The sequence below is a fragment of the Canis lupus genome, chromosome X (assembly GCF_011100685.1).
Source record: "Canis lupus familiaris isolate Mischka breed German Shepherd chromosome X, alternate assembly UU_Cfam_GSD_1.0, whole genome shotgun sequence".
NCBI classification, from domain to species: domain Eukaryota; kingdom Metazoa; phylum Chordata; class Mammalia; order Carnivora; family Canidae; genus Canis; species Canis lupus.
The window spans coordinates 118,794,848-118,808,633 of NC_049260.1; the positions used below are offsets into that span (position 1 = coordinate 118,794,848).

Here is a 13,786-nt window from a genome sequence, read left to right on the forward strand (position 1 = left end):
GACTTGCTTCTTGAGTCAGTGTTGTTTCTCTGTGTCTTCTAGGAAACTCTACATTTTATACATGCCATCTCTTTTCTCAGCATACAGTTATTCATAGTATTTCCATCTAATCCTTTTTATTTTATTTTATTTTATTTATTTTATTTTATTTTATTTATCTTTCTTCTTTCTTGATTCTCTTTTATTTTTTTAAATAAATTAATTTTTTACTGGTGTTCAATTTACCAACATACAGAATAACACCCAGTGCTCATCCTTTCAAGTGCCCCTCTCAGTGCCCGTCATCCATTCACCCCCACCCACCGCCCTCCTCCCCTTCCACCACCCCTAGTTCGTTTCCCTGAGTTAGGAGTCTTTTTTTCTCCCTTCCTTTCTATTCCTTTCACTGTTATTTATATTCCCCAAATGAATGAGAACATATAATGTTTGTCCTTCTGATTGACTTACTTCACTCAGCATAATACCCTCCAGTTCCATCCACGTTGAAGCAAATGGTGGGTATTTGTCGTTTCTAAGCTGAGTAATATTCCATTGTATACATAAACCACATCTTCTTTATACATTCATCTTTCGATGGACAGAGGCTCCTTCCACAGTTTGGCTATGTGGCCATTGCTGCTAGAAACATCAGGGTGCAGGTGTCCCGGCGTTTCATTGCATTGAATCTTTGGGGTAAATCCCCAACAGTGCAATTGCTGGGTCGTAGGGGGTCTATTTTTAACTCTTTGAGGAACCTCCACACAGTTTTCCAGAGTGGCTGCACCAGTTCACATTCCCACCAACAGTGTAAGAGGGTTCCCTTTTCTCCACATCCTCTCCAACATTTGTTGTTTCCTGCCTTGTTAATTTTCCCCATTCTCACTGGTGTGAGGTGGTATCTCATTGTGGTTTTGATTTGTATTTCCCTGATGGCAAGTGATGCAGAGCATTTTCTCATGTGCATGGGCCATGTCTATCTTCCTCTGTGAGATTTCTCTTCATCTTTTGCCCATTTCATGATTGGATTGTTTGTTTCTTTGGTGTTGAGTTTAATAAGTTCTTTATAGATCTTGGAAACTAGCCCTTTATCTGATATGTCATTTGCAAATATCTTCTCCCATTCTGTAGGTTGTCTTTGAGTTTTGTTGACTGTATCCTTTGCTGTGCAAAAGTATCTTGATGAAGTCCCAATAGTTCATTTTTGCTTTTGTTTCTTTTGCCTTCGTGGATGTATCTTGCAAGAAGTTACTGGCCGAGTTCAAAAAGGGTGTTGCCTGTGTTCTTCTCTAGGATTTTGATGGAATCTTGTCTCACATTTAGATCTTTCATCCATTTTGAGTTTATCTTTGTGTATGGTGAAAGAGAGTGGTCTAGTTTCATTCTTCTGCATGTGGATGTCCAATTTTCCCAGCACCATTTATTGAAGAGACTGTTTCTTCCAATGGATAGTCTTTCCTCCTTTATCGAATATTAGTTGCCCATAAAGTTCAGGGTCCACTTCTGGATTCTCTATTCTGTTCCACTGATCTATGTGTCTGTTTTTGTGCCAGTACCACACTGTCTTGATGACCACAGCTTTGTAGTACAACCTGAAATCTGGCATTGTGATGCCCCCAGATATGGTTTTCTTTTTTAAAATTCCCCTGGCTATTCGGGGTCTTTTCTGATTCCACACAAATCTTAAAATAATTTGTTCTAACTCTCTGAAGAAAGTCCATGGTATTTTGATAGGGATTGCATTAAACGTGTAATTGCCCTGGGTAACATTGACATTTTCACAATATTAATTCTGCCAATCCATGAGCATGGAATATTTTTCCATCTCTTTGTGTCTTCCTCAATTTCTTTCAGAAGTGTTCTATAGTTTTGAGGGTATAGATCCTTTACATCTTTGGTAGGTTTATTCCTAGGTATCTTATGCTTTTGGGTGCAATTGTAAATGGGATTGACTCCTTAATTTCTCTTTCTTCAGTCTCATTGTTAGTGTATAGAAATGCCACTGACTTCTGGGCATTGATTTTGTATCCTGCCACGCTACCGAATTGCTGTATGAGTTCTAGCAATCTTGGGGTGGAGACTTTTGGGTTTTCTATGTAGAGTATCATGTCATCGGCGAAGAGGGAGAGTTTGACTTCTTCTTTGCCAATTTGAATGCCTTTAATGTCTTTTTGTTGTCTGATTGCTGAGGCTAGGACTTCCAGTACTATGTTGAATAGCAGTGGTGAGAGTGGACATCCCTGTCTTGTTCCTGATCTTAGGGGAAAGGCTCCCAGTGCTTCCCCATTGAGAATGATATTTGCTGTGGGCTTTTCATAGATGGCTTTTAAGATGTCGAGGAATGTTCCCTCTATCCCTACACTCTGAAGAGTTTTGATCAGGAATGGATGCTGTATTTTGTCAAATGCTTTCTCTGCATCCAATGAGAGGATCATATGGTTCTTGGTTTTTCTCTTGCTGATATGATGAATCATTGATTGTTTTACGGGTGTTGAACCAGCCTTGTGTCCCAGGGATAAATCCTACTTGGTCATGGTGAATAATTTTCTTAATGTACTGTTGGATCCTATTGGCCAGTATCTTGTTGAGAATTTTTGCATCCATGTTCATCAGGGATATTGGTCTGTAATTCTCCTTTTTGGTGGGGTCTTTGTCTGGTTTTGGAATTAAGGTGATGCTGGCTCATAGAACGAATTTGGAAGTACTCCATCTCTTTCTATCTTTCCAAACAGCTTTAGGAGAATAGGTATGATTTCTTCTTTAAACGTTTGATAAATTCCCTGGGAAGCCATCTGGCCCTGGACTCTTGTGTCTTGGGAGGTTTTTGATGACTGCTTCAATTTCCTCCCTGGTTATTGGCCTGTTCAGGTTTTCTATTTCTTCCTGTTCCAGTTTTGGTAGTTTGTGGCTTTCCAGGAATGCGTCCATTTCTTCTAGATTGCCTAATTTATTGGCGTATAGCTGTTCATAATATGTTTTTAAAATCGTTTGTATTTCCTTGGTGTTGGTAGTGATCTCTCCTTTCTCATTCATGATTTTATTAATTTGAGTCTTCTCTCTCTTCTTTTTAATAAGGCTGGCTAATGGTTTATCTATCTTATTAATTCTTTCAAAGAACCAACTCCTGGTTCTGTTGATCTGTTCCACAGTTCTTCTGGTCTCGATTTCGTTGAGTTCTGCTCGAATCTTTATTAACTCCCTTCTTCTCTTGGGTGTAGGATCTATTTGCTGTTTTTTCTCTAGCTCCTTTATGTGTAAGGTTAGCTTTTGTATTTGAGTTCTTTCCAGTTTTGAATGGATGCTTGTATTGCGATGTATTTCCCCCTTAGGACTGCTTTTGCTGCATCCCAAAGATTTTGAACGGTTGTATCTTCATTCTCATTAGTTTCCATGAATCTTTTTAATTCTTCCTTAATTTCCTGGTTGACCCTTTATCTTTTAGCAGGATGGTCCTTAACCTCCACGTGTTTGAGGTCCTTCCAAACTTCTTGTTGTGATTTAGTTCTAATTTCAAGGCATTATGGTCGAGAATATGCAGGGGACAATCCCAATCTTTTGGTATCGGTTCAGACCCGATTTGTGACCCAATATGTGGTCTATTCTGGAGAAAGTTCCATGTGCTTGAGAAGAATGTGTATTCAGTTGAGTTTGGATGTAAAGTTCTGTAGATATCTGTGAAATCCATCTGGTCCAGTGTATCATTTAAAGCTCTCGTTTCTTTGGAGATGTTGTGCTTAGAAGACCTATCGAGTATAGAAAGAGCTAGATTGAAGTCACCAAGTATAAGTGTATTATTATCTAAGTATTTCTTCACTTTGGTTAATAATTGATTTATATTTGGCAGCTCCCACATTCGGGCATATATATTGAGGATTGTTAAGTCCTCTTGTTGAATAGATCCTTTAAGTATGATATAGTGTCCCTCTTCATCTCTCACTACAGTCTTGGGGTAAATTTTAGTTTATCTGATATAAGGATGGCTACCCCTGCTTTCTTTTGAGGACCATTCGAATGGTAAATGGTTCTCCAACCTTTTATTTTCAGGCTGTAGGTGTCCTTCTGTCTAAAATGAGTCTCTTGTAGACAGCAAATAGATGGGTCCTTTTTTATCCAGTCTGAAACCCTGCGCCTTTTGATGGGGTCATTAAGCCCGTTCACATTCAGAGTTACTATTGAGAGATATGAGTTTAGTGTCATCATGATATCTATTCAGTCTTTGTTTTTGTGGACTGTTCCACTGAACTTCTTCTTAAAGGGGAATTTTAAGAGTCCCCCTTAAAATTTCTTGCAGAGCTGGTTTGGAGGTCACATATTCTTTAGTTGCTGCCTGTCTTGGAAGCTCTTTATCTCTCCTTCCATTTTGAATGAGAGCCTTGCTGGATAAAGTATTCTTGGTTGCATGTTCTTCTCATTTAGGACCCTGAATATATCCTGCCAGCCCTTTCTGGCCTGCCAGGTCTCTGGAGAGGTCTGCTGTTACCCTAATACTCCTCCCCATAAAAGTCAGGGATTTCTTGTCTCTTGCTGCTTTAAGGATCTTCTCTTATCTTTGGAATTTGCAAGCTTCACAATTAAATGTCGAGGTGTTGAACGGTTTTTATTGATTTTAGGGGGGGATCTCTCTATTTCCTGGATCTGAATGCCTGTTTCCCTTCCCAGATTAGGAAAGTTTTCAGCTAGAATTTGTTCAAATACATATTCTGGCCCTCTGTCCCTTTCGGCGCCCTCGGGAACCCCAATTAAACGTAGGTTTTTCTTCCTCAGGCTGTCGTTTATTTCCCTTAATCTATCTTCATGGTCTTTTAATTGTTGTCTCTTTTTTCCTCAGTTTCCCTCTTTGCTATCAACTTGTCTTCTATGTCACTCACTCGTTCTTCCACCTCGTTAACCCTCGTCGTTAGGACTTCTAGTTTGGATTGCATCTCATTCAATTTTTTAATTTCTGCCTGATTAGCTCTAAATTCTGCAGTCATGAAGTCTCTTGAGTCCTTTATACTTTTTTCTAGAGCCACCAGTAGCTGTATAATAGTGCTTCTGAATTGGCTTTCTGACATTGAATTGTAATCCAGATTTTGTAACTCTGTGGGAGAGAGGACTGTTTCTGATTCTTTCTTTTGAGGTGAGGTTTTCCTTCTAGTCATTTTGCTCAGTGCAGAGTGGCCAAAAGCAAGTTGTATTGGGAAAAGAGAAAAGAGAGGAGAGAAAGAAGAGAAAGAAGGAAAGAAAGAGAAAAAAAGAAAAAGAAAAAAAAAAAAAAAAAAAAAAAAAAAGAAAAAACAAAAAAAACAATAAAAACAAAAAAAAAAAAACACAAAAAAAGAAAAAAAAAAACAAAAAAAAAAACAAAAAAAAAAAAAAAAAAAAAACACACGGGGAGTATCTTCTGATTCTGTTACTTTAAGTCCCTTGGCTTCCCTGGAAGTTGTCTAGCTGGTCTGGGGGGGGCCTGTTGTGCTGATTTTCAGGTGTTAGCAGTTGGGGGAGCTGCTGTGCCCCTGCCTGGTGCAGGGCTCAGTGGGGGTTGTTTACCCCGTGAGGCCCAGGAGGAACACCCCAGTGGCGGGGCAGCTCTGGAAACCTGGATTCAGCCCGCAGAACTCGAGCTCGTCTGCAGGGCCTGGAGGGGGGCGGGGCCGCTGATCTGCTCAGCTGGGGCAGGAGCGTCCTTGCTGTCCTGGGCCCTCCCGGCCTCTGCCTGTCCCGGGGGAGGCGGATCCTGGGCTGTGTCCGGCGCCCTGTGCTCCGGGCCTGCGCTGTTGGATTCGCGCTCCCGGGCCGCGCAGCCCTCCGCGGAGCCGCCGCCCGAGCCCCTCGAGCTGCTCCGCGCAGCCCCTCCGGAGCTGCCCGAGCCCCTCCGAGCTGCTCCCGCCGCGCAGCCCCCTCCGCGGAGCCGCCCCCGAGCCCCTCGAGCTGCTCCGGGTCCCGCCGTGCCGCTGCAGCCCTTAGGGAGCTCGGCGCACTCTCCTGGGCGCGCAGGGTCTGTTAGTGTCCCAAGGAGCCCGAGGTCATCCCCCCCGCCCTCCTGGGGTCCTGCTCCAACTCCCTGCGAGCCCCTTTCTGACTGGGGAAGGTTGGTGAAGCTCCTGCTTCTCCGGGACGCGGCTCTCCTGTCCTGGGGACACTCGCCCCGGCCTTAGCCCGGCTCCTTGCAGAGCCTCTCCCCCTTGGAAGCCTTTTGTTTCTTTATTTCTTTTTCCCCCTGTCTTCCTACCTAGATCGAAGCGTGAACTCTTCACTGTAGCATTCCAGCTGGTCTCTCTTTAAACCTCAGGCCGAATTCGTAGATTTTCAGGATGATTTGAAGGTTATCTAGGTAATTTGGTGGGGACAGGTGATTTGGGGACCCTACTCTTCCGCCATCTTGCCCCTCCTCTTCCCTAATCCTTTTTATATGTATATTGTCTACTCTTTCATTCTTTATTTGAATAATTTGACACTTCTCTTTTCTTGAATGATCTGACTATAGGTTTGCTAAAGTGAACCCCTGGATTATTCAGTCACTAGCTGGTCCTCGCTTTCAGAAGTATGTGGTTCTGGCTAAAACTCATTGCTTAGTCATTGACCAGTGGCCATCCTTAGAAGATTCTGACTTTGGCTATATCGTAAAGACAGAACACATAGAAGTTGATAGGGACTATCAGCGAATCATAATATTTGAGGCAGGGCAGCAAGTCGTCTCTTGAAGGGGGAATCTTATAGTCAATGACTGAATTCCCCCTATGCCTTAGCACTGTTGAAACGTGGGTAGGGTACCTGAGTGGCTCAATGGTGGAGCATGTGCCTTCGGCTCAGGTCATGATCCCGGGGTCCTGGAATCGAGTCCCACATTGGTACTCATCACTCAGCAGGGAGTCTCCTTCTACCTCTGCCTGTGTCTCTGCCTCTTTCTGTAACTCTCATGAATAAATAAATAAATAAAAAAAGAATTGCAGGTATAAGAGCCTTGCTGCTCCTGCCATAAAAGGCAGCCCATCCACACACTCCCAAATGACAGAAATTAAAGTTTTTGAGTAGGAGACTGCATCTCATTCTTAGACCCCAAGTAGGAGAACCACCTTCTTTTTTATTAATAATACTTTTATTTAGGTATAATTCACATAACTAAATCCACCCCTTTAAAATATGTAATTTAGTAATTTTAGTATATTCACAGGATTTTAAATCCATCACCACTGTCTGACTCTAGAATATTTTCATTACCCCAAAAAGAGTCATTCCCTTTTAAGGAATGACTTAAATGACTTCCATAGCCATTAGGAATCATTCACTTTTACCCAAAACTTCTGGCAGTAACTGGTCTCCTTTCCACATCTGTGGATTTGCCTGTTTTGGGGACTTTAACTTAGCAGAATATTTTAAAGTTTGATCCATGTGGAAGAAAGTATCAGTCCCGCCTTCTTTTTTTTTTATCTTATGTGTTTAGTTCATTCCTTTTGAATGCATGAGTAGTCATTGTATGACATAGTACGACATTTTCTTTACCCATCTGTTGATGTACACTTGAGTTGTTTCCGCATTCAGGATATTATGAAAAACACTGCTGTGAATATTCAGACACACAAATTTGTGTGAACGTGTGTTTCACTTCTCTTGCGTATATATGTAGGAATGGAATTTCTAGGTCATATGATAACTTTGTGTTTAACTTTCTTAGGATCTTTCTAAGTGCTTTTCAAAGTAGGTGCATTCTTTTACATTCCCAACAGCAATATATGTGGGTTCCAATGTCTTCGCTTCCTTCCAACATTTATCCTATTTTATTTTATCCATCCTATAGGTGTTGTAGCAGTTAAGAGTTCAACCAGAGAAAGAGAACCAGTAGTATATAAATAGTAGATAAATCAGGAGTGAGCAGCAGAACAATAGAAGGTTGGGTCAGAAAATGCACGGGGTGAGGGGCACAGCATAATGTAGGCTTTCCCAACTGATACAGTCTCTAAGGGCTCTTCCAGGTCTAACATCATACACATCTAGAAACCAAGGTGGTAGAGACGGTGAAAGAAGCAGTTTACATTCTGTAACAAGTGAAACAAAGCCTAAGTTGTGGGCACATCTACCAAGATGCTCTTTGTTTCCTTTAGCTCTTCCATGAGCTGACATCTCCCATGAACTTGGGTCACAGTTTATCTGCTCCCTCCAATGTGCCAGGCAGTGTGGCAGCACTTGACACAATTCAGGAATGAAACCTCATGGCAGGACTCGCGAAGGTTCCTTAAGATGCTGGGAAATTTTGAGTAGCAAACAGTTTTAATGTATTTACAACTAATTTGAAAGCAACTGGTTTGGGGTCCCTTAAACAAAATTGGAATGACTTGCAACAGCTGTTTCTCTGGAAACCTCACAGAGAGCTGCCTGTCTGGCTCCTCTTACTGGTACCTCTTCCCTGCAGGGAACTGCCTTTTCAGGTGCTGAGCTCTTTTGTATGTTCTGGGATAACAGCAAGGACCAGAAAGCAGCATGCATCCTCACATACGAGGGGAGCAGATGTATGGGAAAACCCAAGTGTAGGTTTAGAAGAAGAGAGACATGATAGAACTATTTAGAGGCTGATCCCAAATATGAGAATCCTGTTGACATCAATTTTCCATCTAGGCCAAGGCTCCCAACTATATCTCAAGTAACCACAGGATGTGTTTGATGGTCAGCAAACATAACACGTGCCTTGTGCTGCTTGACTCATAAATCATGACGGGGTGGTGGAAAGATATGCATGAGTATTTGGGTGTGACACGCACATATCTATTGATCTACTTATTATTTATCTTTTTTTTGATGTTTAAGTATTAGGATTTTATTTCCAGCACTTAAGGTTCATCCTTGGGTGTAAGAAGTCTAATAGAACCTGAGGGGCGGGCAGCCCCGGTGGCGCAGCGGTTTAGCGCCACCTGCAGCCGGGGTGTGATCCTGGAGACCGGGATCGAGTCCCACGTCGGGCTCCCTGCATGGAGCCTGCTTCTCCCTCTGCCTGTCTGTCTCTCTCTCTCTGTCTCTATGAATGAATAAATAAATAAAAATCTTTTAAAAAAAAAAAAAAAAAAAAAAAAAAAAAAAAAAAGAACCTGAGGGGCTCCTTTTAAATATTTACCTACTTGTGATGGACAAACCAACCAATAAACCATTTTTTATTTACTTACATCACGGATCTCCCATAGGAAACCCTTCAGCCTAGCACCCTTCATAGCTCTAGTACAATGTCACTGTCCTGGGGTCTCACTGATCCACATCTAACGATGCCTACAAAACACCTATGCTATCCGTCTTATCTCATGAATCCTAGAGCTTCTCTCAGCTGTAAATGCAATGATGTTTACTAAAAGCAGTTCTGCTTTACTGACAGACAATATCTGACAGTAAAGAATATACCAAGACTTGACTGAACCAAAATTGCATGAAGAATGAGTTCACCCTTCTGCTCTGCAGTGTAGTTTCCAGAAGTCAACTGTGATAAAAAGCAGGAAATCACTATTTTAAAATTTTACTAACTCCTAAAAAGCTAGAAGTTGGATTTAACAGTTTATTATGATTTATAAGTATCGTTTTAAAAACATCAGTCCAATTGTAAATGGGATTGACTCCTTAATTTCTCTTTCTTCAGTCTCATTGTTAGTATATAGAAATGCCACTGACTTCTGGGCATTGATTTTGTATCCTGCCACGCTACCGAATTGCTATATGAGTTCTAGCAATCTTGGGGTGGAGACTTTTGGGTTTTCTATGTAGAGTATCATGTCATCAGCGAAGAGGGAGAGTTTGACTTCTTCTTTGCCAATTTGAATGCCTTTAATGTCTTTTTGTTGTCTGATTGCTGAGGCTAGGACTTCCAGTACTATGTTGAACAGCAGTGGTGAGAGTGGACATCCCTGTCTTGTTCCTGATCTTAGGGGAAAGGCTCCCAGTGCTTCCCCATTGAGAATGATATTTGCTGTGGGCTTTTCAGAGATGGCTTTTAAGATGTCGAGGAATGTTCCCTCTATCCCTACACTCTGAAGAGTTTTGATCAGGAATGGATGCTGTATTTTGTCAAATGCTTTCTCTGCATCCAATGAGAGGATCATATGGTTCTTGGTTTTTCTCTTGCTGATATGATGAATCACATTGATTGTTTTACGGGTGTTGAACCAGCCTTGTGTCCCAGGGATAAATCCTACTTGGTCATGGTGAATAATTTTCTTAATGTACTGTTGGATCCTATTGGCCAGTATCTTGTTGAGAATTTTTGCATCCCATTTACAATTGCACCCAAAAGCATAAGATACCTAGGAATAAACCTAACCAAAGATGTAAAGGATCTATACCCTCAAAACTATAGAACACTTCTGAAAGAAATTGAGGAAGACACAAAGAGATGGAAAAATATTCCATGTTCATGGATTGGCAGAATTAATATTGTGAAAATGTCAATGTTACCCAGGGCAATATACACGTTTAATGCAATCCCTATCAAAATACCATGGACTTTCTTCAGAGAGTTAGAACAAATTATTTTAAGATTTGTGTGGAATCAGAAAAGACCCCGAATAGCCAGGGGAATTTTAAAAAAGAAAACCATATCTGGGGGCATCACAATGCCAGATTTCAGGTTGTACTACAAAGCTGTGGTCATCAAGACAGTGTGGTACTGGCACAAAAACAGACACATAGATCAGTGGAACAGAATAGAGAATCCAGAAGTGGACCCTGAACTTTATGGGCAACTAATATTCGATAAAGGAGGAAAGACTATCCATTGGAAGAAAGACACGTCTCTTCAATAAGTGGTGCTGGGAAAATTGGACATCCACATGCAGAAGAATGAAACTAGACCACTCTCTTTCACCATACACAAACATAAACTCAAAATGGATGAAAGATCTAAATGTGAGACAAGAGTCCATCAAAATCCTAGAGAAGAACACAGGCAACACCCTTTTTGAACTCGGCCATAGTAACTTCTTGCAAGATACATCCACGAAGGCAAAAGAAACAAAAGCAAAAATGAATTATTGGGACTTCATCAAGATAAGAAGCTTTTGCATAGCAAAGGATACAGTCAACAAAACTCAAAGACAACCTTCAGAATGGGAGAAGATATTTGCAAATGACATATCAGATAAAGGGCTAGTTTCCAAGATCTATAAAGAACTTATTAAACTCAACACCAAAGAAACAAACAATCCAATCATGAAATGGCAAAAGACATGAAGAGAAATCTCACAGAGGAAGACATAGACATGGCCAACATGCATATGAGAAAATGCTCTGCATCACTTGCCATCAGGGAAATACAAATCAAAACTACAATGAGATACCACCTCACACCAGTGAGAATGGGGAAAATTAACAAGGCAGGAAACAACAAATGTTGGAGAGGATGCGGAGAAAAGGGAACCCTCTTACACTGTTGGTGGGAATGTGAACTGGTGCAGCCACTCTGAAAAACTGTGTGGAGGTTCCTCAAACAGTTAAAAATAGACCTGCCCTACGACCCAGCAATTGCACTGTTGGGGATTTACCCCAAAGATACAAATGCAATGAAACGCTGGGACACCTGCACCCCGATGTTTATAGCAGCAATGGCCACGATAGCCAAACTGTGGAAGGAGCCTCGGTGTCCAACGAAAGATGAATGGATAAAGAAGATGTGGTTTATGTATACAATGGAATATTACTCAGCTATTAGAAATGACAAATACCCACCATTTGCTTCAACGTGGATGGAACTGGAGGGTATTATGCTGAGTGAAGTAAGTCAGTCGGAGAAGGACAAACATTATATGTTCTCATTCATTTGGGGAATATAAATAATAGTGAAAGGGAATATAAGGGAAGGGAGAAGAAATGTGTGGGAAATATCAGAAAGAGAGACAGAACGTAAAGACTGCTAACTCTGGGAAACGAACTAGGGGTGGTAGAAGGGGAGGAGGGCAGGGGGTGGGAGTGAATGGGTGACCGGCACGGGGGGTTATTCTGTATGTTAGTAAATTGAACACCAATAAAAAATAAATTAAAAAAAATAAAAAGATAGTAAAACAAACAAAAAAAATCAGTCCATTAAACCATGTAGAAATAAGTATGAAAAAGTCTGCAAAACAAAACATACTTTAAACATATTTAAGTAGAGGGATTATCTGAAATTCCAGATTTCTCAGTCACTTGGTTATTATACTATGGCAGCCAGGTAATCCTGAACTTCAGTCGGAGTGAGCCTTCTGAATCCAGCTTCATTGCAGATTGCAACCTCTATGTTGTCTTCTGTCATTTTTCCTTCAAAGCTTTCCTTTAGGGTTAATATGGCTGTATGAATGGCATCTTCAAGTTCCAGGTCTTCATTATATCTTTTCTCAAGGAAAGTCTTCCCATTCACATAGTTCTTTCCCATTGCTGTGGCTTTCCAGGCAAAGTAAGCTCCAGATGGATCTGACTGAAATGAATACGGTCGCCCCTCATTCCAACCACAAATTAGTAGGGAAACTCCAAATGGACGAACACCACCTGACTGAGTGTATTCTTGCATCACTTAAGCAACTCTGTAATTAGTAATTTAGTAATTTAGTATATTCACAGGATTCCACAGCTGAGCTGTGGGAATGGGTTCTTGGTAAACGAGATAGTATTGCTGAGCAAGATTTCGAGCTCTGTGCACGAGCACTCTGTAATCTGGGCCCATGCCACTATACACCAGGCCTATGTGCTTGGTAATTGGTTCCACTTTGTGGACACTTCGCTCATCATACAGAATAGATTTCTGTTTCTTCTCAGTTGCGAATACCACACCATTTGCGGCTTTAATTCCAACTGAAGGGGCTCCTCCAGCTACAGCAGCCAATGCATATTCAATCTGGACAAGTTTACCAGATGGGCTGAATGTAGTCAGTGAAAAGCTGTAACTGCGCTCCACCATCTTTGCCTGGAGTGCCAGAGCACAGCCTGATCTACTTATTTATCTAAATGAGAAGAGCCTACTGAGTGGTCAACATCCGGTTTCAAATTATTCCTTGTGACCACTTCATTCTGGAATGGTGGCAGAAGCGAATGGCAGGAGGAAATTCAAGTTAGACTCTGAGATTTAGCTACTGGAAGCTTAAGTCAGAGGTAAAGGGGCCATCCATGTTTTCTGACAGAAATTCCAGACCTCCAGCCCCCTAGGTGTTGGGTTTGGGCTCAATCAAAAGCCAGAATCAAAGCCTATTGTTCCTTGCTGCTTGCTTTAGCAAATGAGATCATTTCCATGACCCGTTGTATAGATTGAAAAGTTCTAGTAAGAGGTTGCTATTTTTATCATGATGACAGCAATATATGTATCCTGCAGTAAGTCGGTAGGGTCATGGACAATCAAAATGCCCAGGCTGCTTTTGGGCTCCAGTGAGAAAATGCCTGTGACCCCTACACTGATGAACAGCGCCGTGTGATGATGACAGAAGCCTGCTCCAGACATGAAGGGATTTTATTAGAACTGGCCATTGGATGGTGGCAAAGGGCGATATTTGATAGATGTAATAGTGCCCTCTGGAGCATTGAGGGATAAAAGGGAGGATGTCAGTGCCAGCCCCAAGGATGACAGTAACTGCAATACCATGTGCTGCAGGAGGCTAAGTGCTTCAGGTTCACCAGAGCTCTATGATGTACAAGTATTACCCCTGCTTTACGAACCCTCTGTTACTTGACTGACTTTATCCTGAGACCATACATGAGTGTGGAGTGAGGCCAGGATTTGCAACATTCACGAGTACTCACTTGGCATTTGCTATGTGCCAGGTCTGTCATATGTGCTCTACATGGATTACTTGGCTTAGTCCTCATAACGGCTCCATTAGGTAAGTACAACTGTTAT

At 41.6% G+C, this 13,786-nt stretch overlaps 1 long non-coding RNA gene across 1 annotated transcript; it reads right to left on the minus strand.

Annotated features, from left to right (window-relative positions):
• Positions 1 to 8,952: 8,952 nt before the first annotated feature.
• LOC119878034 lies at positions 8,953 to 12,877 on the minus strand. The gene is made up of 3 exons (XR_005386032.1): positions 12,528 to 12,877; positions 10,879 to 10,881; positions 8,953 to 8,963 (listed from the first exon to the last, which is right to left on the minus strand). It is a non-coding gene; the product is annotated as an uncharacterized LOC119878034 (long non-coding RNA).
• Positions 12,878 to 13,786: the final 909 nt, after the last annotated feature.